General features: G+C 36.6%; 1 long non-coding RNA gene across 1 annotated transcript in view; it reads left to right on the top strand.

Moving 5' to 3' along the window:
• LOC145539904 (uncharacterized) overlaps positions 1-15,923 on the top strand; it is a 100,079-nt gene extending 84,156 nt beyond the window's left edge. The window contains exons 4-5 of the long non-coding RNA XR_014078040.1: positions 13,666-14,968; positions 15,091-15,923. This is a non-coding gene — a long non-coding RNA (uncharacterized LOC145539904). The remainder of the gene's footprint in view (positions 1-13,665; positions 14,969-15,090) is intronic.
• Positions 15,924-23,783: the final 7,860 nt, after the last annotated feature.

The raw sequence follows: 23,783 nt of genomic DNA, 5'->3' as shown, positions 1-23,783 counted from the left end.
TAAGAAGGCAATGACTACCCACTCCAGTATTCTTGTCTGGATGTAAGAAGGCAATGACTACCCATTCCAGTATTCTTGCTTGGAGAATTCCACAGACAGAGAAGCCTGACAAGTGATATATAGTCCATGGGGTTGCAAAGAGTCGGACGATTGAGCGACCAACACTTTCACTTTTTCACTTTTATGAGTTACTCTACAAAATGAGAATGATTTATGAAATTTTAAATTTAAAATATAACCTGGAAATTTCACTTTATTTGATACTGAAATTAGAAGAAAAATTCATAATATCATATATTGATTTATAATACACTCCTACAACTTTAGCATCCAAAATAAAAAAAAAAAGGTTGGCCCACAGTTAATAGGCATCACTCCAAGAAAGCAAATCATATTCTTAATAAAAAATAACAGCAAAATAACAAGACATGTAACCAGACCATATTTGAAAATTGATGAGAATTCATATACTCTAACGGAGAAGGCAATGGCAACCCACTCCAGTACTCTTGTCTGGAAAATCCCATGGACGGAGGAGCCTGGTAGGCTGCAGTACGTGGGGTCACGAAGAGTCAGATATGACTGAGCAACTTCACTTTCACTTTTCACCTTCATGCATTGAAGAAGGAAATGGCAACCCACTCCATTGTTCTTGCCTGGAGAATCCCAGGGACGGGGGAGCCTGATGGGCTGCCGTCTATGGGGTCGCACAGAGTCGGACACAACTGAAGCGACTTAGCAGCAGCAGCAGCAACATATATTCTAAAGTCTGAAAGTCTTCAGCTAAACTATAGCTGAGTAGCCATCATGGTAAACAAAAGATTCCGAAATGCAGTACTTGGATGCAATCTCAAAAACTATAGAAGGATCTCTGGTCGTTTCCAAGGCAAACCATTCAATATCACAGTAATACAAGACTATGCCCTGACCAGTAACGCCAAAGAAGCTGAAGTTGAACGGTTCTATGAAGACCTACAAGACCTTTTAGTACTAACACCCAAAAAAGATGTCCTTTTCATTATAGGGGACTGGAATGCAAAAGTAGGAAGTCAGGAAACGCCTGGCGAAACAGGCAAATTTGGCCTTGGAGTACAGAATGAAGCAGGACAAAGGCTAATAGAGTTTTGCCAAGAGAACACACCGGTCATAGCAAACACCCTCTTCCAACAACACAAGAGAAGACTCTACACATGGACATCACCACATGGTCAACACCGAAATCAGATTGATTATATTCTTTGCAGCCAAAGATGGAGAAGCTCTATACAGTCAGCAAAAACAAGACTTGGAGCAGACTGTGGCTCAGATCATGAACTGCTTATTGCCAAATTCAGACTTAAATTGAAGAAAGTAGGGAAAACCACTAGTCGATTCAGGTATGACGTAGATCAAATCCCTTATGAGTATACAGTAGAAGTGACAAATAGATTTAAGGGATTAGATCTGATAGACAGAGTGCCTGATGAACTATGGACAGAGGTTCGTGACATGGTACAGGAGACAGGGATCAAGACCATCCCCATGGAAAAGAAACACAAAAAATGAAAAAAGCAAAATGGCTGTCTGAGGAGGCCTTACAGATAGCTGGGAAGAGAAGAGAAGTGAAAAGCAAAGGAGAAAGAGAAAGATATTCCCATCTGAATGCAGAGTTCCAAAAAATAGCAAGGAGGGATAAGAAAGCCTTCTTCAGTGATCAATGCAAAGAAATAGAGGAAAACAACAGATTGGGAAAGACTAGAGATCTCTTCAAGAAAGTTAGAGACACCAAGGAACATTTCATGCAAAGATGGGCTCGATAAGGGACAGAAATTTTATGGACCTAACAGAAGCAGAAGATGTTAAGAAGAGGTGGCAAGAATACACAGAAGAGCTGTACAAAAAAGATCTTCATGACCCAGATAATCACAATGGTGTGATCACTCACCTAGAGCCAGACATCCTGGAATGTGAAGTCAAGTGGGCCTTAGAAAACATCACTATGAACAAAGCAAGTGGAGGTGATGTAATTCCCGTTGAGCTATTTCAAATCCTCAGAGATGATGCTGTGAAAGTGCTGCACTCGATATGCCAGCAAATTTGGAAAACTCAGCAGTGGCCACAGGAGTGGAAAAGGTCAGTTTTCATTCCAATCCTAAAGAAAGGCAATGCCAAAGAATGCTCAATCTACTGCACAATTGCACTCATCTCACATGCTAGTAAAATAATGCTCAAAATTCTCCAAGCCAGGCTTCCGCAATACATGAACCGTGAACTTCCAGACGTTCAAGCTGGTTTTAGAAAAGGCAGAGGAACCAGAAATCAAATTGCCAATATCTGCTGGATCATCGAAAAAGCAAGAGAATTCCAGAAAAACATCTATTTCTGCTTTATTGATTATGCCAAAGCCTTTGACTGTGTGGATCACAATAAACTGAAAAATTCTGAAGAGATGGGAATACCAGACCATCTGACCTGTCTCTTGAGAAACCTGTATGCAGGTCAGGAAGCAACAGTTAGAACTGGACATGGAACAACAGACTGGTTCCAAATAGGCAAAGGAGTACATCAAGGCTGTATATTGTCACCCTGCTTATGTAACTTATATGCAGAGTACATCATGAGAAATGTTGGGCTGGAAGAAACACAAGCTGGAATCAAGATTGCCAGGAGAAATATCAATAACCTCTGATATGCAGATGACACCACCCTTACAGCAGAAAGTGAAGAAGAGCTAAAGAGCCTCTTGATGAAAGTGAAAGAGGAGAGTGAAAAAGTTGGCTTAAAGCTCAACATTCAGAAAACTAAGATCATGGCATCTGGTACCATCACTTCATTGGAAGTAGATGGGGAAACAGTGGAAACAGTGTCAGACTTTATTTTTTTGAGCTCTAAGATCACTGCTGATGGTGATTGCAGCCAAGAAATTAAAAGACGCTTACTCCTTGGAAGGAAGGTTATGGCCAACCTAGATAGCATATTTAAAAGCAGAGACATTACTTTGCCAACAAAAGTCCCTCTAGTCAAGGCTATAGTTTTTCCAGTGGTCATGTTGGACAGTGAAGAAAGCTGAGCGCCGAAGAATTGATGCTTTTGAACTGTGTTGTTGGAGAAGACTCTTGAGAGTCCCTTGGACTGCAAGGAGATCCAATCAATCCATCCTAAAGGAGATCAGTCCTGGTGTTCATTGGAAGGACTGATGTTGAAGCTGAAACTCCAGTACTTTGGCCACCTCATGGGAAGAGTTAACCCATTGGAAAAGACCCTAATGCTGGGAAGGATTAGGGGCAGGAGAAGGGGACGACAGAGGATGAGATGGCTGAATGGCATCACTGACTCAATGAACATGGGTTTGGATAGAGTCGGGGAGTTGATGATGGACAGGGAAGCCTGGCGTGCTGCAATTCATGGGGTCACAAAGAGTCGGACACGCCTGAGCAACTGAACTGAACTGATTAAAGTAATTGGATTTTGTTTTTAATTCCAACATCACAGAAATGTACATTGGGATGCCTTTCACAAACACAGTGATAGAATAAACCATTTGTTCCTATTTTGTTATTATTATTGATATAAGAAAATAGTAATAAAAGGGTTTCTGCTATCTACAAGAAAAATGCAGCTAAATCATTTTCCCATTCCTAATAGAAACTTCAGAATGATATCTTTTCTTTCTTTCTTTTAATCACAAATACAATCTGTAACAGAAGCCAAGAATAAACTTAATCTCTTGATGAGTTTCAGGCATTTGACAGTTGCATAGGTTGGCTCATCAAATAGGCATTGATTGTTAGCATTAGCCAGGAGTATATAAACACTTATAAATATTACATGCAGAAGAGAAGCTGCACTTAGATGGATGATTAATAGTTCTGTTGTTGGTAATCTGTTGTATCTCTTTTACATGGAAAAAGCAATTAGAAACACATTTCCGACTATCCCAGACAGACCTTAGATGGTTCACAGCGGAAAATTAAAATTTTAGACATTGCAAATAATGTAATAAATGTAGCTTCATTCACCACATGGTAATGGTACCTGGGGGACCTGGACGAGATCATAAGATCATAATTTGACTTACCTTTCTTCCTTCTGATAATCTATTTTCATAAAGTCATGAAATTATTTTTTTTGATAGTAGATTTGTGTGTGTTTGTGTGTGTGTGTGTGTGTCTGTGTTGTGAGCAAGATGGGGGAGGAGAGAAAGAGAGAAAACTCACTTCAGAAAACTAAATACTAATGCACAAGAAGTGGCAACTTTAGCCATTGTACCATAATAAACCTATATGCATGCAGGTCAGGAGTGTAAAACAACACTCTAGAAATGAATTTTACTATCAAAATTCCAGAGTCTTATTATAACCTGTGAGTAAAATTGATTTTTTTAATATGAAAAGAACCTTTTATTGTATCCTTAGAGTTTTTCATTATATCCACTATAAATTAGGTATTATAAATCAGGTTAGTCATTCCAGGTTAAAAAATACCATATCAGGTTTCTGTCTTGAGGAGAATTATGCTTCATATTATTCTCACTTACACTGAAGAAATGCTCACATTCTAGGAAAACTTTAAAAAATCAGTTTAAAATGTGCAGAGAGTATTGAACTAAGTTCATGTTATTAAGAATTCATTAAAACTCTTTCACAGGTATTTCTTTTCCTTTTTAAGTTGCCATAGGATAACTATATATTTTTTTTTTTATAGTTGAGAAATTGGGTCTACAGAAGGCAAAAGATCTGAATTCAGTTCCCACAAATAACTGCTTTTCTTGATTGTTATGTGTCATATGTTTATTATATCTGACTAAAGAAAAACTTGAGAAGGAGATAATGTTTTGGAACTATTAGTTTTATCATCCACTTGACCTGGGCTGGATCCCTGGGTTGGGAACATCCCCTGGAGAAGGGAAAGGCTACCCACTCCAGTATTCTGGCCTGGAGAATTCCATGGACTATACAGTAACAAAGGGTTGAACTCAACTGAGTGACTTTAACTTCACTTCATTTTTCAGACAATACCCTTTCATGTGTGTGTGTGTGTATGTATATATACATTTTCAAATTCTGAAGATATATATATTTCAAGTTCTGAATGGTATAATGGTAGCATTTTATATTAACATAGCAAGATTTTACTGTTATGTTAATAAAACCTAAAATTTATCCAGTACCTCTTTCCTCTGTAACCTCTAACCTGTAAAACAAAGTACTAAATTGGACAAACATAAATGTTGAGAGTAATAGTAATGAATATGGACGGGAGGGGATGAATTTGCTGTTGATTTAACTTGGAAGTTTATTTTTTATGTATTGTGATCACCATATCTGTCCTACATCAGGGTCTGTATCTCTGATAACAAAATTTATTTTAGAGAAAAAGAAATTACAAGAAAAGACAGTGACAAGGAAGAGAGAGGGATGAGAGTATGTGCTACAGAAAATAAAATGACACTTACAAAAGCACATCTGATTCATATTATGCTGTAGTTAAATTCACTTAGCTGTGGATCCTGCTATATTCCCAATTAAGAATACAGTTGCCACATAGAATAAAATGCTAAATCAACTATATTTTAATTAATCATATAGCATGTTTTCCTTAGTCTATGATGAATTGAAACAAAACTCTGTAAAATATATTGACCAGTAGGAAGGGCTTATCAATTAAACCAAAGAATGCTTGAGTCTTTATAGAGCAACTTTCTTGTTAGTTTTATATTTCTTTAATTAATGCTAGTCCTACAAAACATGCTTTAATGGTATAACTTTTTTGGGCAGATCTGATTGGGGTTTTTCTGGATGATCCTTGGTGCTTCCCTAGTTTTAATATTCTTAACAAGGTCCAAGGCTATATAATAAACCTTTTGGGTTGGCTTGATAGATGTAATTTTTCCAGCCCAAGTAGATGGCCAATCTAACTGTTTCAGTAGGGCCAAAAAGCCTGGCTCAATAGCAGTTATTAGTCCTTATCTGAAAACAGGTTACCAAGAAAAGGCTTCATTTGGAAAAAACACCTCTTGTGCTGTCCAGAGAGAGGAAGAGACATGGTTCAAGTGACAGTTTTGTGGCAAAACTGTATTCCTTAATTGCCCATCTAGCTGGGAGAAAGCTTTATTAGATACATTTATTGTTCCCATTGCATGGAGTGTTCTGCGGTATTACCCTCTAAGCCAATTGTGTAGCTGTTTTTTTGGGCCCTGTGAACAACACACCACTGAAACAGTCATTGGTCATTTTGTCTATAGGAAGAACCTGATTGCATTGATTTTGTGGTAGATTCATTGTTTGCTAAGAATTTGACTTATATTGAAAAAGTGAAATTAACCTGTAAGTGGTTGATTTCATATCTGTTTTTCATTATACAAGTACCTACAAATAGTCATTTATAGTAAAGCAAAATGTGGCCCCAGTTTAATCACAGTTCTCAAATATGCATATATACACACAGCCTCCCTCTGCCTCAGCTCATTTCTTTGCTTACTCTTCTAATGTCATTTATAAAACTGCTTTTCTTTTGGACTCTGAAGGAAAGCAAAGCTTTGGGCCACTTCATCTTTGAAAATGATTCTATCCCTTGCAGCTTCCGATCCCTCTAGTGCTATTTTTCTGAATAGATTTGTTTTTGTTTAGCAGTGTTTAGAGTGCACAAACCAAACAGCATGTGAAATATTGCCTACCTACAAAAGCTCTCAGAGGGCACTAAATGAGGTAATCATGCCATGCAAGAATGATTGTTTCTGGGACAAGAAGATGGAACTATACAAAGGCAAAACTCTCTAGGTAAACTTGAAATGAGTCATTTGACATATTTCAAGGGGCAAACAGAACAGCTTCAAAAAGGCTTGTTCATAACAGAGGGGAAAAAACAAACAGAAGTTGACAGAGCTATGCATTCGTTTGCTCAGAATGGTTTCACATTTTCCAGCCCTAAATATTAGCTTTTCCTATGTATTATATCCCTCTTTCCTTCCTTCCTTCCTTCCTCCTTCCACCCCTTCCTTTTTTCCCTATCAAGAATTTCCAAGTGCAAATCTCCTTTCCCAAAAGGATGTGACAATCCCTCTGAGTTCACTGTGTTCTTTACACCCAAGTTCAACCCCTGGGTTGGGAAGATTCCCCTGGAGAAGGGAATGAGTAACCCCTCCAATATTCTTGAGAATTTCTCAGAGGACTCTGGCAGGCTATAGTCCATGGAGTTGCAAAGAGTTGGATGTGACTGAGCGACCAATACTTTTCAATTTTTCCTTGAAATACCCATTGAAATTATCTAGATGTTTTGTTACATGATAATGTAACCAGATAATCATGATGGTGTGATCACTCACCTAAAGCCAGACATCCTGGACTGTGAAGTCAGGTAGGCCTTAGAAAGGATCACTACGAACAAATCTAGTGGAGGTAATGGAATTCCAGTTGAGCTATTTCAAATCCTCAAAGATGATGCTGTGAAAGTGCTGCACTCAATATGCCAGCAAATTTGGAAAACTCACCAGTGGCCACAGGACTGGAAAAGGTCAGTTTTCCTCCCAATCCCAAAGAAAGGCAATGCCAAAGAATGCTCAAATTACTGCGCAATTGCACTCATCTCACACACTAGTAAAGTAAAGCTCAAAATTCTCCAAGCCAGGCTTTAGCAATACATGAACTGTGAACTTCCAGATGTTCAAGCTGCTTTTAGAAAAGGCAGAGGAACCAGAGATCAAATTGCCAATATCCTCTGGATCATCAAAAAAGCAAGAGAGTTCCAGAAAAACATCTATTTCTGCTTTATTGACTATGCCAAAGCCTTTGACTGTGTGGAACACAATAAACTGTGAAAAATTCTAAAAGAGATGGGAATACCAGACCACCTGACCTGCCTCTTGAGAAACATGTATGCAGGTCAGGAAGCAACAGTTAGAACTGGACATGGAACAACAGACTGGTTCCAAATAGGAAAAAGAGTACGTCAAGGCTGTATATTGTCACCCTGCTTATTTAACTTATATGCAGAGTACATCATGAGAAAAGCTGGGCTGGAAGAAGCACAAGCTGGAATCAAGATTGCTGGGAGAAATATCAATAACCTCAGAAAAGCAGATGATACATACCACCCTTATGGCAGAAAGTGAAGAGGAACTAAAAAGCCTCTTGATGAAAGCGAGAGAGCAGAGTGAAAAAGTTGACTTAAAGCTCAACATTCAGAAAACTAAGATCATGGCATCTGGTCCCATCACTTCATGGGAAATGGATGGGGAAACAGTGGAGAAACAGTGTCAGACTTTATTTTTTGGGGGTCCAAAATCACTGCTGATGGTGATTGCCGCCAAGAAATTAAAAGACACTTACTCCTTGGAAGGAAAGTTATGACCAACCTAGACAGTGTATTAAAAAGCAGAGACATTACTTTGCCAACAACGTCTGTCTAGTCAAGGCTATGGTTTTTCCAGTGGTCATGTATGGATGTGAGAGTTGGACTATAAAGAAAGCTGAGCACAGAAGAATTGATGCTTTTGCTCTGTGGTGTTGGAGAAGACTCTTGAGAGCAGCTGACTCACTTGAAAGGACCCTGATGCTGGAAACGGAGAAGGCAGTGGCACCCTACTCCAGTACTCTTGCCTGGAAAATCCCATGGACGGAGGAGCCTGGTAGGCTGCAATCCATGGGGTCGCGAAGAGTCGGACACGATTGCCTGACTTCACTTTCACTTTTCACTTTCATGCATTGGAGAAGGAAATGGCAACCCACTCTAGTATTCTTGCCTGGAGAATCCCAGGGACGGGGGAGCCTGGTGGGCTACCGTCTATGGGGTTGCATGGAGTCGGACACGACTGAAGCCATGTAGCAGCAGCTGCAGCAGCTGGGAAAGATTGAGGGCAGGAGGAGTAGGGGATGACAGAGAATGAGATGGTTAGATGGCATCACTGACTCAATGGACATGAGTTTGAGTAAATTCTTGGAGTTGGTGATGGATAGGGAGGCCTGGTGTGCTATGATTCATGGGGTTGCAAAGAGTTGGACACAACTGAGCGACTGAACTGAACTGAAGGGGAAGGTTCATAGCGATACAGGCTTACCTCAAGAAAGAAGAAAAAAGCCAAATAAATAACCTAACTCTACACCTAAAGCAACTAGAAAAGGAAGAAATGAAGAACCCCTCGGTTAGTAGAAGGAAAGAAATCTTAAAAATTAGGGCAGAAATAAATGTAGAAGAAACAAAAGAGACCATAGCAAAAATCAACAAAGCCAAAAGCTGGTTCTTTGAGAAGATAAATAAAATTGACAAACCATTAGCCAGACTCATCAAGAAACAAATGGAGAAGAATCAAATCAACAAAATTAGAAATGAAAATGGAGAGATCACAACAGACAACACAGAAATACAAAGGATCGTAAAAGACTACTATCAACAACTATATGCCAGTAAAATGGACAACTGGGAAGAAATGGACAAATTCTTAGAAAAATATAAGTTCCCAAAACTGAACCAGGAAGAAATAGAAAATCTTAACAGCCCCATCACAAGCACCTATGGAGAAGAGTGTGGAGATTCCTTAAAAAACCGGAAATATAACTGCCATATGACCCAGCAAACTCATTGCTGGGCATACACACTGAGGAAACCAGAATTGAAAGGGACACATGTACCCTAATGTTCATTGCAGCACTGTTTATAATAGCCAGGACATGGAAGCAACCTAGATGTCCATCAGCAGAAAAATGGATAAGAAAGCTGTGGTACATATACACAATGGAATATTACTCAGTCATTAAAAAGAATACATTTGAATCAGTTCTAATGAGGTGGATGAAGCTGGAGCCTATTATACAGAGTGAAGTAAGCCAGAACGAAAAATACCAATACAGTATACTAATGCATATATATGGAATTTATCGTTACCATAGCGATAACCCTATATGCGAGACAGTGAAATAGACCTGATGTATAGAACAGTCTTTTGGAATAGACCTGATGTATAGAACAGTCTTTTGGACTCTGTGGGAGAGGGCAAGGGAGGGATCATTTGGGAAAATGGCATTGAAACATGTATATTACCATATGTGAAATGAATCGCCAGTCCAGGTTCAATGCATGAGACAAGTGCTCAGGGCTGGTTCACTGGAATTACCCAGAGGGATGGGATGGGGAGGGAGGTGGGAGGGGGGGGTTCAGGATGGGGAACACATGTGCACCCATGGCGAATTCATGTCAATGTATGGCAAAACCACTGCAATATTGTAAAGTAATTAGCCTCCAATTAAAATAAATAAATTTATATTCAAAAAAAAGATTCTAGATGAAGTTTCAGTAAATCCATACATCCGTTTGGGAGAACTGACATCTTAATGTTATTAAGTCTTCCTCAGTTCAGGTCAGTTGCTCAGTTGTGTCCAATCCACACAGTCAAAGGCTTTGGCATACAATGGTAGAAAATTCTTTCCTATTTTAAAAGCGTGTTAGTTGCTCAGTCGTGTCCTACATTTTGCGTGTTAGTTGCTCAGTCGTGTCCTACATTTTGCAATCCTATGGACTGTAGCCCTCCAAGCTCTTCTGTCCATGGGATTTCCCTGGCAAGAATACCAGAGTAGATTGCCATTTCCTTCTCCAGGGAATCTTCCCACCCCAGGGATCAAACCTGGGTGTCCTGCATTGCAGGCGTATTCTTTACCCTCTGAGCCTATCATTGGCAAATGCTTGGTTGGTTTTCATTTCATTCTTTCATAAAAATATTCCCTGGTTTATCTGCTTAATAAAAGCCGTTACTTTCACATTTAATTGAGTAGGGATGCTAGTTTTGTGTCACATGCTGTTTATATCTCCTTTAACCATCATCACTAGTCCACAAATCCAGAAGACTGAGTTAAGTCATGATATCAAGTATATTGAGCATTGATAACTAATCTATGTCCAGCTGACTGTTTAATGCCCATGTGGCTTTATAACCCTAATAATCCCATTATTTTATAGAGGAAAAATGTGGCTCAAGGAGATGAAGTGACTTCCCCTTAGTTATGCATATGGACAGAAGCAGAGTGAGCCTTAGAATGTGAGAATTCCTAGGTCAGATTTGCATGGCATGGGATTCTGAGAGGAGACTGACTCTGAGAAGTGGGAAATGATGGCAGTCTATGTGATGCTGATCAAATCAGTGCATTTTCTGGAACTAAGAATGAAAGGAAGGATTGTGGCCTTTGTCAGTAATGCTCTAAAGGTATACATGAACTATTCTTCTGCCTCTTAAGTGGGTACTAGTGTTGAGGGGAGGATGAGGGAGGAATCTCTTCTGGGACCAGATGGAATGGGGAAAATAGGAGGGGGAAAATAGGTCCTCTGTCTACCCTAAATGTGGAGCCTCTTGATCCTAAATGTGAGGCCAGAGGGAGAATTATATGATTCACAGAATCCTGAGAATAGGAGCTATGAGTCTCTTCTCTCTTTTGATTACTAGGAATAATGTATACTTTAGTACCATACATATAAACATTACTGCAGTTGCTATGATAATGTTTGTAATAAAATTCAAATAATTAAAACAGGAGCATGTAATTCAAATAGAAATATAAAATATTTCACAATGAAACAGTGAAAAGAACCAGTTTCAGAACTTACATGTGTAGTAGCAAAATGTTCAAAAGACTGCACTGTGTACTTGTCATACAGTTTTTGAAATTTTAACTAAATAAATGAAGTCATTTAGTGACTAGGAAATAGCAAAAGAACACCAAATTCAGTTGCAGATATTGCATTTCCTGATGTTTAAAATGTAAGATTTATTAAAATGTGATGATATCTCAAGAATGAATAGTCTCTGGTACAAAAATTGTGTTCCTTTCTACCATAGAAGATAAAAAATCTGAGATCGCTGGAAACATAAAGATCCTCTATGCAAAATCATGGTGCTATTCAGGTGGAAATTATTTGGGATTCACTCTAGTTACTGGGAATACCATTTTATCTCTTCATTTGAAACTAGATATATTGATTTTTAAAATGTGTTTATTTTTGTTTGGAGAATAATTGCTTTACAATTGATTATTTTTATAAAAATAGTTTTCTGCTACATATTTGTAGAGTAATTTTATATAGAGTAAGATCATGATGACTTACATACAGTGAAATGTTAAGTCTAGGAGTAATTGATGACACAAAAAACATTTTCTTCAATTCTGTCAGAGTAAAATTAACTTTGGGAGCTTCATTTTATGTCCATTGTCACACTTTTGTAGCCCACATGCGGCCAAACAACAGATCTTGGGTTAGGTCTTTAGAGCTATAAGGAACTAGAAAATTGAGATGATTGTACATTTTTTTTTTTTTTCCTTCTGTAATAGTAAGTCACTTCAAGAAAGCATAGGGTTAGACATTGAGGTACCTATAATATTTCATCATATCGGGTGCATTCCTCAGATATATATTCAACCTTATTTCTTTTTTATTTGTAAACATTTGACTCACACTTCAAGGTCAACTATTTACTTAATCATTTGTGATATTATTCTATTGAACTCTAAGATGAGAAAACTTTTATTATCTCAACTCTCTAATTGTCTAAAAATAGGCCACCTCATCTTTAAGTTTGGACATTAATGAGCTGGCTACATTCCTGTGGCAAGCCTCCCCACCACAGCAACAGCAAAACCTTCTCACTTAAAGAAGATCAATAGCCATACACATTTTTCTTTTATGCAGTCCAGTTTACAACTCACTTTTAATATCATTTAAAAGTACATAAGCATATCCTACATGACATTTTTATTACCATTGTAATATCTCAAGTTTAATTTTTGGCAGTAAATATAGTCTGGTGCAAACTTAGAAGTGAAGAAAAAGAAAGGAAATGTGTTTAAGTATACATTTTGCATTTATATGATAGTCTGACTTTTAGGGGTGAATACTATCTTTGTAGAAGACACCTGTGTATGTGAAGAGTTTGAAGTAATTGGATTTTTAAGTGAGCTCTAGAAGTTTTATTTTTTTTAAATAGATACTACATTTTAGGAAACCTACCAAAGTTAAAAAGTTTATTTTTGAAAGGTTTCACATGATTATCATTGATGGTGATGATGTTTAGTTGCTAAGTTGTATCCGACTCTTTTGTGACCCAATGGACTATAACCCAACAGGCTCCTCTGTCCATGGGATTTCCCAGACAAGAATACTGGTGTGGGTTGCCATTTCCTTCTCCAGGGGATCTTTCTAACCCAGGGATCAAACCCATGTCTCTTGCATTGGCAGGTGTGTTTTTTTACCACTGAGCCACCAGGGAAGTCCCTAGTTATCATTGTTACATCAATGGAATTTAAATGACCTAGTATAATGCATATTTTTGAAAATCCCCCAATTAACAGCAGAGTCTAAAGAACTGGAGATGATTATTTTACCTTTGAAGATAGCATTTAATCATTATACAGATGTTTAGAATCTGTTAAAGGGGAAAAACAGGTTAAAAACCAAGACTCTGACATCACAAAGACTTTAGGTTTCAGTTTCTGCCCTGCAGCTTAAAAGTTGGGTATTCAAGGGAAGATAAGTTATCCTATCTAAAACTTAATCCCCTAATTTTTGACAGGAGAGGTTGTAAAAGTAGTCTTGACTTCATAGGGTTGTTGTAAAAATAATTGTAATAATTCAACTAAAGAGCACAGAGTTGACAGGAAGTAATTGTCACATACCAAATGTTTCCTATTATTGTCTCACTTAACTCAGCAGTGGCCACAGGACTGGAAAAGGTCAGTTTTCATTCCAATCGCAAAGAAAGGCAATGCCAAAGAATGCTCAAACTACCGCACAATTGCACTCATCTCACACGCTAGTAAAGTAATGCTCAAAATTCTCCAAGCCAGGCTTCAGCAATACATGAACCGTGAACTTCCAGATGTTCAAGCTGCTTTTAGAAAAGGCAGAGGAACCAGAGATCAAATTGCCAATATCCGCTGGATCATCAAAAAAGCAAGAGTTCCAGAAAAGCATCTATTTCTGCTTTATTGACTATGCCAAAGCCTTTGACTGTGTGGATCACAATAAACTGAGGAAAATTCTGAAAGAGATGGGAATACCAGACCATCTGACCTGTCTCTTGAGAAACCTGTATGCAGGTCAGGAAGCAACAGTTAGAACTGGACATGGAACAACAGACTGGTTCCAAATAGGAAAAGGAGTCCGTCAAGGCTGTATATTGTCACCCTGCTTATTTAAGTTATAAGCAGAGTACATCATGCTGGGCTGGAAGAAACACAAGCTGGAATCCAGATTGCCGGGAGAAACATCAATAACCTCAGAAAAGCAGATGACATCAAGATTGCCGGGAGAAATATTAATAACCTCAGATATGCAGATGACACCACCCTTATGGCAGAAAGTGAAGAAGAACTAAAGAGCCTCTTGATGAAGGTGAAAGAGGAGAGTGAAAAAGTTGGCTTAAAGCTCAACGTTCAGAAAACTAAGATCATGGCATCTGGTCCCATCACTTCATGGGAAATGGATGGGGAAACTGTGGAAACACTGTCAGACTTTATTTTTTGGGGCTCTGAAATCCCTGCTGATGGTGATTGCAGCCATGAAATTAAAAGACGCTTACTCCTTGGAAGGAAGGTTATGACCAACCTAGATAGCATATTTAAAAGCAGAGACATTACTTTGCCAACAAAGATCCGTCTAGTCAAGACTATGGTTTTTCCAGTGGTCATGTATGGATGTGAGAGTTGGGCGGTGAATAAAGCTGAGCGCCAAAGAATTGATGCTTTTGAACTGTGGTGTTGGAGAAGACTCTTGAGAGTCCCTTGGACTGCAAGAAGATCCAACCAGTCCATCCTAAAGGAGATCAATCCTGTTTGTTCATTGGAAGGACTGATGTTGAAGCTGAAACTCCAATACTTTGGCCACCTGATGCGAAGAGCTGACTCATTGAAAAAGACCCTAATGCTGGGAAGGATTGATGGCAGGAGGAGAAGGGGACGACAGAGGATGAGATGGTTGGATGGCATCACCGACTCGATGGACATGGATTTTGGTAAACGCCAGGAGCTGGTGATGGACAGGGAGGCCTGGCATGCTGCAGTTCATGGGGTTGCAAAGAGTTGTACATGACTGAGTGACTGAACTGACTGACTCATTGTCCTCTTTGTCCTCCAGATCAGAAATGGATTGGCAGAGACTGATGAAAAGTGAGGCTCTCCAGGGGAAAACACACAGTAGGTTAGTCCTCTCTAGGGCGAGTAAAAGCCTTAATTTATGAGGCCTTCTCAGAACTCACACCAGAGGGCACTCTGCCATTATCCTGGCAATGTATAATAACCGTTCTCAATCTTTGTAGGTAAACCACCTGCTTAGGCTGCTTTTCTGATTCATGATTCCCGTACCCCAGAGAGTCGTCACAATTAAACAGCGATGTCAGTTTGAGTTTTCAGAAGTTAGTAAATACTGAAACATGGTAAAACATACACTGATCAAAGAGTCATAAAAATAATGATAAGTATTAATGTTACTAGAGCTATTTAATCTTTATAAATCTAGGACAATAATACTTGTCTTTTTTTGATCTTGTCTCACTTTTTTGTTATTAAAGCTTACACATGAAAAATTCTGAACTCCTTTGAGCAAAACAATGAAACAATAGAAATATAATTATTGTTACTGACCTATATTCTAGAAAAGGCACAAAGCAGGCATAGAAATTATAGGAATTGTCAAATTATGTAAATTGTGTATTTGAAAGAACTGACTTTTCAATAGCTTAATATTTTAAAGAATTTAACTTAGTTTTGTATCCGAGAAAACTGTGGATTTCTGCAATAGTTGCATTTTGACATTCATTTTGACCATTATGCGTTTCAGCAATCCAGTCAGCAAAGCTTTTAATTTCTTACTGTTTTTGAAAGCTACTTTGGCCAGAATTTGGAGATCAAGCAGCGTTGAGTCCACTTTTTCTTGGCATCTAATAAAGAATGATTTAATGATTGGATTCTCACAGCATGCTCAGTCTGAATCATTAGTACTATGTAAAAACCTTATGATTTACTTAATGTGCTTTCTATGCTGTCTATTTTATTATTTTTAAATAGTAGCTTGCCATGACTATTTTAAGTCATGTCATCTTAAAACTTGCTGGTTTCTGTATGTTATCGACTTAGGGTATTTAAAAAAAATATTGAGCACATTTGAATTTTCAATACAGTTTTCAAGTATGTTTATTACATAGTAAAATTAGTTATATGAAGTACTTACATTTGAAATTATATAAAGATGTATGGAAATGAATGAGATGGCTGTATCATTGACTTCAATGAAACGTGATTTGGAAGGAATACCACACAAGCATATTGCTTAATATTACACAGAAGGGATCTACAGTAACTATATTAACTTTGTGAGGCCATCTTTCATTCTGTTATTATTACTTCAGCTGCCATGAGTTTTGCCCACTGTGGTCATAGTGCCTGAGGGATAGAAGTGTTTTGAAAATTGTCAAAAGCTCTTTTCCCTGAAATGGTATGTACTCCTTTCAAATCATCTAAGGATGCATTTACAGAATGTTATACACAAAATGATCAGCAATCAACCTCTTTATTGACCACTCTTCCAAAACGCTGTGCAAATGAGTTTTTATTCCAGGTGTTAATGATTAATATTTTTTCTGATACATTTATACTTTTCATTTAAATATCATCTCAAATTATACATATGTACCCATATATATAATCATCACATTGAAGTTGAAACTCATTAATTTTTTCTTTTAGGTAATAAAAAATTAATAGCACTGTTTTCAAGTTTAAATATATCCATTTTATTGCCATTTCCATTTATTTACTATTAGAATTTCACATGGGAATTATGGGTAGAAGTATGAAGGAACATTTGTTGACTATAAAATACTCTACAAATTATAGATAGAAGGAAAATGGGCCTTTGGAATGTTAGTTAAAATATTGTTTATATTTTGACTTTGCCTATAGTGGATTTTGCCTTGTAGATTTAAATATGTATAAATAGTTGATTTTCGTATATAAAGAATACCTACAATTACCATTAAAGCAAGACAGAAATCTAAGAGGAAAATAAAAAAGAACATTTGGGAACAAGCAGCTCATAAAGAAAGAAATAAAAATGACTCAAAGGATTAAGCTCTACTCATTCCTGCATACAATACAAAAACTATACTCACACACACTGTCTATATGTGTGTGGGTGTATACATACATATATATATATATAAAACTGGTACATGATGATCTGATATAGCTATCTACTCTGATTGTCGTTGTCATTTAGTTGCTCAGTTGTGTCCAACTCTTTTGTGTCCCCATGGACTGTAACCCACCAGGCTCCTCTGTCCATGGAATTTTCCAGGCAAGAATACTGGAGTGGGTTGCCATTCCATTCTCCAGGGTATCTTCCCAACCCAGGGATCGAACTCATATCTCCTGCTTAGCAGGCAGATTCTTTACAACCAAGCCACTTGGGAAGCCCATCTACTCTGATTATGTTTATTGAAATATGTACATATAATGGGAAATATATCAGGTAAATATATATATATATATATATATATATATATATATATATATACACACACACACACATATTTATCAGAGTCCTTAAGATCAAAGTGTCATCTGTCTATCTAGACAAACAGGCAAATAGGTCAGATTAGAGAATAACCTCAGAAATACACAGGGAATAACTCACATTGCTGCTCAGGTTATGGTGAAACAGAAACAATGGTATACTACTTGTTTCCATGTGGGCACCTTGAGTAATTAACCACTATGAAAAGTAGTTTGGCAGAACTGAACATAATTATAAACATACCTGTTCTTTGACTTCCCCAATTTAATTTTTTTTAAGATTTTAGCCTGGAGAGACATTTTGTACTATGAAATGACATATATAAAAAGATTAATTAGAAATTTAAATTCTTTGTGCTGTACTGGAAAGATCTCTAGGATTTCTTGTAGAGGAAAAAAGAATAGCTGTGAAAATTAGACTAATAGCAGTTTTGTGGAGTGGCAAATGGGTGGGTGTGAGAAGGGAATTTTTTGATGTATGTCCTTTTGTACCTTTTCATATTGGAATCAATGGCTGTACTATCTGTGCAAAAAATATTATGAAAATAAAATTAAAAAAAAAATTAGGTGCAGTTTAATTAGCTGGGGTATTCTTACTTCCAGATCATTGTTCTCTGTAGACAGAATATCAATATTGATACCTACATAAAATTATTGCTTTATAAATCATACACAGATAATGTATTAACCAAAAAAAAAATTGGTAAGTAAAAATAGATTTACAATTGACAAATACGGTGGTGAGGATTGATATGCTAAAATTTCACATCTCTTTGTCTTTACATAGGCTATTCACTGTGCCTAAAATTTCCTTCTCCTGTGTATTCTGTATTTTATTTGAGAACCACTATTCCTTCTCTAATGCTTAGCTTAAACAGAATTTAAACCGATGCTCCCATACCATTAGCTTCTTGTTTTGTTCTTTCCTAACAACTCTGATTATATATCTATTTTAGCATAAATAATCTCTTACTGTATTTTTATTCCTCTATTTTCCTCTAATATGCTGAATACAGGGATTCTTTTTGTCTTCTCAGCATTGGCAATGTCTGGCACATAGTAGGAGACCAATAAATACGTTTGAAATAATTGAACAGTAAATGTAATGCAGAAGGTGATCAAAATGTTTGATTGCATGAATAAAAACTATTTTAAAGAAAGAATATAAGAATATAAAAGAAGTCTTTTTCATACTGAGACTTTTTTATATTTACAACCATTATGAGGTACAGAAGAGTACAATTAAAGGAACACAGCAGCAATGTAATTTTAAACAATGAGCTCAGACCTTTACATTATTCTGGCTTTGTAGGTTAGTTAATTGAGATGAATAAAGGTTAAATAATTTTTCCCAGTTAAGACAATTAAAAAATTGACTAGTTATAGATTAGAAAACAGTCTATATTTCCGCCATGGTCTCTACTGTCAATAATACACAGATACTCTGAACCAGCATGATAAAAATGAGAAAAGAAGAGTATAGACTCCAGGAATTACCTAGAGATAAACCTACAAATATTTATGCTAGCAGTAGGAAACCATTTATTTAGTGACAAAAACATGTAGGTGACATGTTAGTACCACATCTTCTGATTATTTTTAGCTGTGGCTACATATTCTGCTCAGCATTCATGGAGCATGGAGAAGAGGACAAGATGAAACCAAAACCCATGATTTTTTTTTCACAATATAATTTCTGAGAGAATGAAAAGCTGACAAGGGTAACTATGAGACTTGGTGAACATTGTAATGAGTTCGTCTTTTTAAGGTAGTAGATGAGCTGATGACTAATATACTTTGGATTTACTTCTGTCAAAAAATAGATTGGTGAGTTGTTAAAATTCTGTCTTGCACTTTCTTTATTCAGTCAATGTTCTGAGCGTTAAGTGAACAATTCAGTTTTAGGTCTCAATCCCTATGCTAGTTTCCCGTTCTTTATTTATAGCCTTTAAGATTTTCTTAGTCATATATTCCAAAACTAATATTATTTTGCCTGAGATTCAGCTAAATTTCTCCATTGTTGAATTTTGTTGAATTGGTTTATATATAGTCAAGACGTGGTTTTTTTCTTATATATATATTGGTGAAAATGCCTGTATTGGTGAACATATCTCTATCTAAATATGTTTTGATAGAGTAAAAGAAGTAAATCCAAAACATGTTGAAAAGAAAAAATAATAAGAATAACAAAAACAAGAAATGAGACTCAATCTTGATTATAAAAACCACTTTTGTTTATTGTTTAATTATGTGAATGTATTCAGTCTAATTTTTCTTTCCATAATTTTAGACTTAATAAAACTGAAAATGAAATGAGGAGTGACTACTAAGTGCTAATTAATATATTTGTTACCCGTAATTATTCTATCTTATGTTATTTAAAATTGATAAAATCATTATTTATCTTAAATTACTGACTCATTGGAAAAGACCCTGATGCTGGGAAAGATGGAGGGCAGGAAGAGAAGGGGGTAACCGAGGATGAGATGGTTGGACGGCATCATTGACTCAATGGACATGAATTTGAGCAAACTCTGGGAGATAGTCTCGTGTGCTGCAGTCCATGGGATCACAAAGAAGTGGACATGACTGAGTGGCTGAATGACAACCTTAAATTATAGGAATGATACACCAATTTGGATATTTATTAAATAGTTTGGAGTTACTATCTTTTATTATATCAGAGATTTATGTTTTTACTTTTATACATGACTGACATTTATGACTTTTTTTGATGCTCAACATATGTTTACTCTAAAAGTCATGGACTCTCCTCTGACCTTGAGAAACTGAATTTTTCAGATAAAGGCTTTTTCAGCCATATTAAAATAGATCACTCAAACGTTTATCAGATAATCAGCCAGTGCAGTCTGTATTCTCATAAAGGTTCATTTCCTACTGAAAATTATTCTTTTGGTCATACAAATCCATCAGAAATTAAGAAAAGGGAAGAAAATAAGTTTCACTATTTCAACAGCCTCACCTTAAGTATTATTCTTTAAACTCTAACCACAGACCATGAACTAGCTAAATCTTGGTTTGATATAATGCAATGAAAAATTGAGCAGAAAAGGGAATGGATAAACTTGGGAGGGAGGCCAAAAATGAATAATACCTATTTCCATAGTACATTTTTTGAAGGAGCTCAGGGCAAGTGATGAAAATGAATGACACTATATACAAACTAATTTTCTCTCAGAGACCGTATCTATAAAATAGGAATACAAAATACTGACACATTGCATTGTGTGCTGGAAACTTCATAGGCCCTTTTTTTACCCAAGATCCGATCCTGACCCAATAGAATGGTAAGGCAGGATGTGTACACATCTGATTCAGTCCTTACTCATTTTTCAAGGCTTGTTTAAGCCCTTTCTTCCATGAAACCCTCTTGAAATGCCTCAGCTCAAACTGCTCTATTCTCTCTTGGAAGGCCACTTAAAATATTAGTCAGTTAAAACCTCATATTTTAGAATGACCTAACAACTACTTTGACATCAAAACAATTGTTTATTGAAGGAAAATCCCGGTTAAGCAGCTTTTGTTATTATTGTTTAGGGACCCCTCACCAAAAACATACCATATCTTTTCTTGCTAGAATCCTAGAGACTTTGTGTGATCATAATGCTTGAAGTTTCAGCTTAACTAGATCATGTGGTTAGCAGATATTTAAACACTGTTTTGGGTATGTCTGTGAGGGTGTGTGTCTGGGAGGATGTTTCTGGATGAAATTAATACTGGTATTAATAGAGTGAATAAAGCAGATTTCTTTCCCCAAAGTGAGAGGACTTCATCCAATTAGTAAAACCCTGAGGAGAACACAACAATGCTGAGCAAGAGAGTTTTGCTGTCAATACCAGACAGTTCGGTTACCCCACCCCCACCCTTTGGAGAGGTTTTTTTTTTTCCTTTTCTTCTGATTCTCAGACCTTCAGACTCAGACTGGAACTTCCATCATTGACTAATTTGGTTATCAGACCTTCAGACTGCAGATCTTGGGCCTTCTCAGCCTCCACAATCATATGAGCAAATTCCTTATGATAACCCCCTTTATTATATATCCTGTTAATTCTGTTTTTTTGGAGAACCCTGACTAATACAGTGATCAATGGAGAATGACCTCTTAAAAGTATATGTTTTGGGAGAGAGAAGGCAGGGATGGGTAGAAGGGATGAGGAATACAGGGAGAGAGAAACCATCATCGCCATTTCAGGATGTTTCATTAAAAATTCTAGTATTGATTTCATATAGTATAAATTAAGTGCTATATTTTAACTTACTACATTTGTGGAAATCTAAGAAATTATGGGAAAATTCAATTGATCCAAATTTTCAAAGGCAACTAAATTATGCAGCATTTATCCAAATGTATAACAGAAAAGAGCAGACATACTTTTGCATGCTCTCTGCCAGTCTAATGGACTTCGCTCCGTTCTCTTTTGCTCTTTTCTTTATATACATAAAATAAAGGAAAGACATCAACACTAATTTTTAGCTCTCTTTATTATCATAAGATCTTTATCTTTTAAAATAATATATGACAAAGAAGAAAAAGCAGAGCGTCAAGGAACCTCACTGGGAAGAAGGTTATCAAGATTAAGCTTAAACATTACTTAGATAGAAGATATTTTTTATTCATCGTACACTTTCTTGTTCACAACTAGCAGTATACCTTACATATTGTTGACTTATGTCTATCAAGTCTTATTCTATACCAGCATTTATGACTTTGGTCAACAATATTAAAACTGGATTTTGCATATTCTTGTGGGCTTCTGTCTCTACAAGATGTATGGAGAGTTTTAAGGGAATAGGATTTCTTTTTTTCTTAACCCTATTCTAATGCTGAACCTCTGGGGAAAGGCTTAATGCTTTTCCATGCTGCTCTTTTGCAATCTCTTCTTCTTGAGAAAGACATGAGTTTAACCGTCTCGAAATGTATTACAATGTTTGTCTCCTGCGGATGCACTGAGTCTCATCATTTCACCATGTCCTTAATCAAGTCACCAAAACTTTCTCCTCTCAGTCTTTAATATGTGCATTTGCAATGATTGTTTTGCATAATTTTTAGCAAAGTTTGTAATTTTGTTGTTTTGATTCAGTTGTATATTATAATTGTGTACTAGTTACAGTGTAACAGTAATTCAAGGTAAAACTCAATACCGAATATGAATTTTTGTTCTGTGAAGTATGTTATAGTAATCAGTAGAAATTCCTTTAGACTTCCAAGGTAGCTTAGTTGGTAAAGAATCTGCATTTAACGCAGGTGACCTCGGTTCAATTCCTGGCTTGAGAAGAACCCCTGGAGGAGGGCATGGCAAGCCGCTCCAGTATACTTGCCTGAAGAATCCCCACGGACAGAGGAGCCTGGTGGACTAGAGTCCATTGGGTCACAACGAGTCAGACACTACTGAGCGACTAAGCTCAGCACAGCACAGAAATTCCTTTGAGAAAGCAGTTACAGTTGTCCTTCAGTGTTCACAGTGGATTGCTTCCAGGACCTGCATGGATATCCAAATTCATGGATACCCAAGTCCCTTATATAAAATGTCATAGTATTTTTACTTAATACTTATACATATCCTTCTGAACACTTTAAATCATCTCTGATTTACTTACAATACCTGAAACAATGCAAATGCTGTGCATGTAGTTGTAAATACTATGTAAAAATTCAACTTTTGCTTTTGTGGAGCTTTTTGGATCTTTTTCAAATATTTTTCATTCATGGTTGGTTGAATCCATGGATGTGGACCTCACAGATAGGGAGGCCAACTGTATATTGTTAGAATAAATTTTGTTGAGTAATTGGAATATAAACATTGGCTTAAGACAAATTACAATTTCAGACTGTTAAAGAAGAGTGTGTTTATATTTGCTACTGAATACCTGATTGTAGATATCAAGCCACAATAGTTACAATCTACTCTATTGGGTATATTTAAGATTAATGTGCATCTACCATTCAGATTGTTTTCTCTAACTAGAATTCCTGTCTGAAAAGAACCAAACATTTCTTGGATTGAAGGCTGATTTTAAGTCTTATTCAGAAAATACATAAAATGTATAAAATAATTACTGGGACAGCTTTTTTCATGTGACAGAAAGTGAGTAAACTGTTAAGCAAAAGAGACAAAAAGTACAATGGGTCATGTCAAAAATAAAAGGCTTCTATGACCAAAGATGGGTGTCACCAATAGAGAATACAATTAATTTAAGAATATAAAATGCAGATTAAATTGTCCAAATGCTTTGTAA

Source organism: Giraffa tippelskirchi, chromosome 2 (assembly GCF_054371585.1).
Source record: "Giraffa tippelskirchi isolate mGirTip1 chromosome 2, T2T-mGirTip1v1.2.pri, whole genome shotgun sequence".
Taxonomy (NCBI): Eukaryota; Metazoa; Chordata; class Mammalia; order Artiodactyla; family Giraffidae; genus Giraffa; species Giraffa tippelskirchi.
This window is presented reverse-complemented; position numbering and strand designations above follow the sequence as displayed.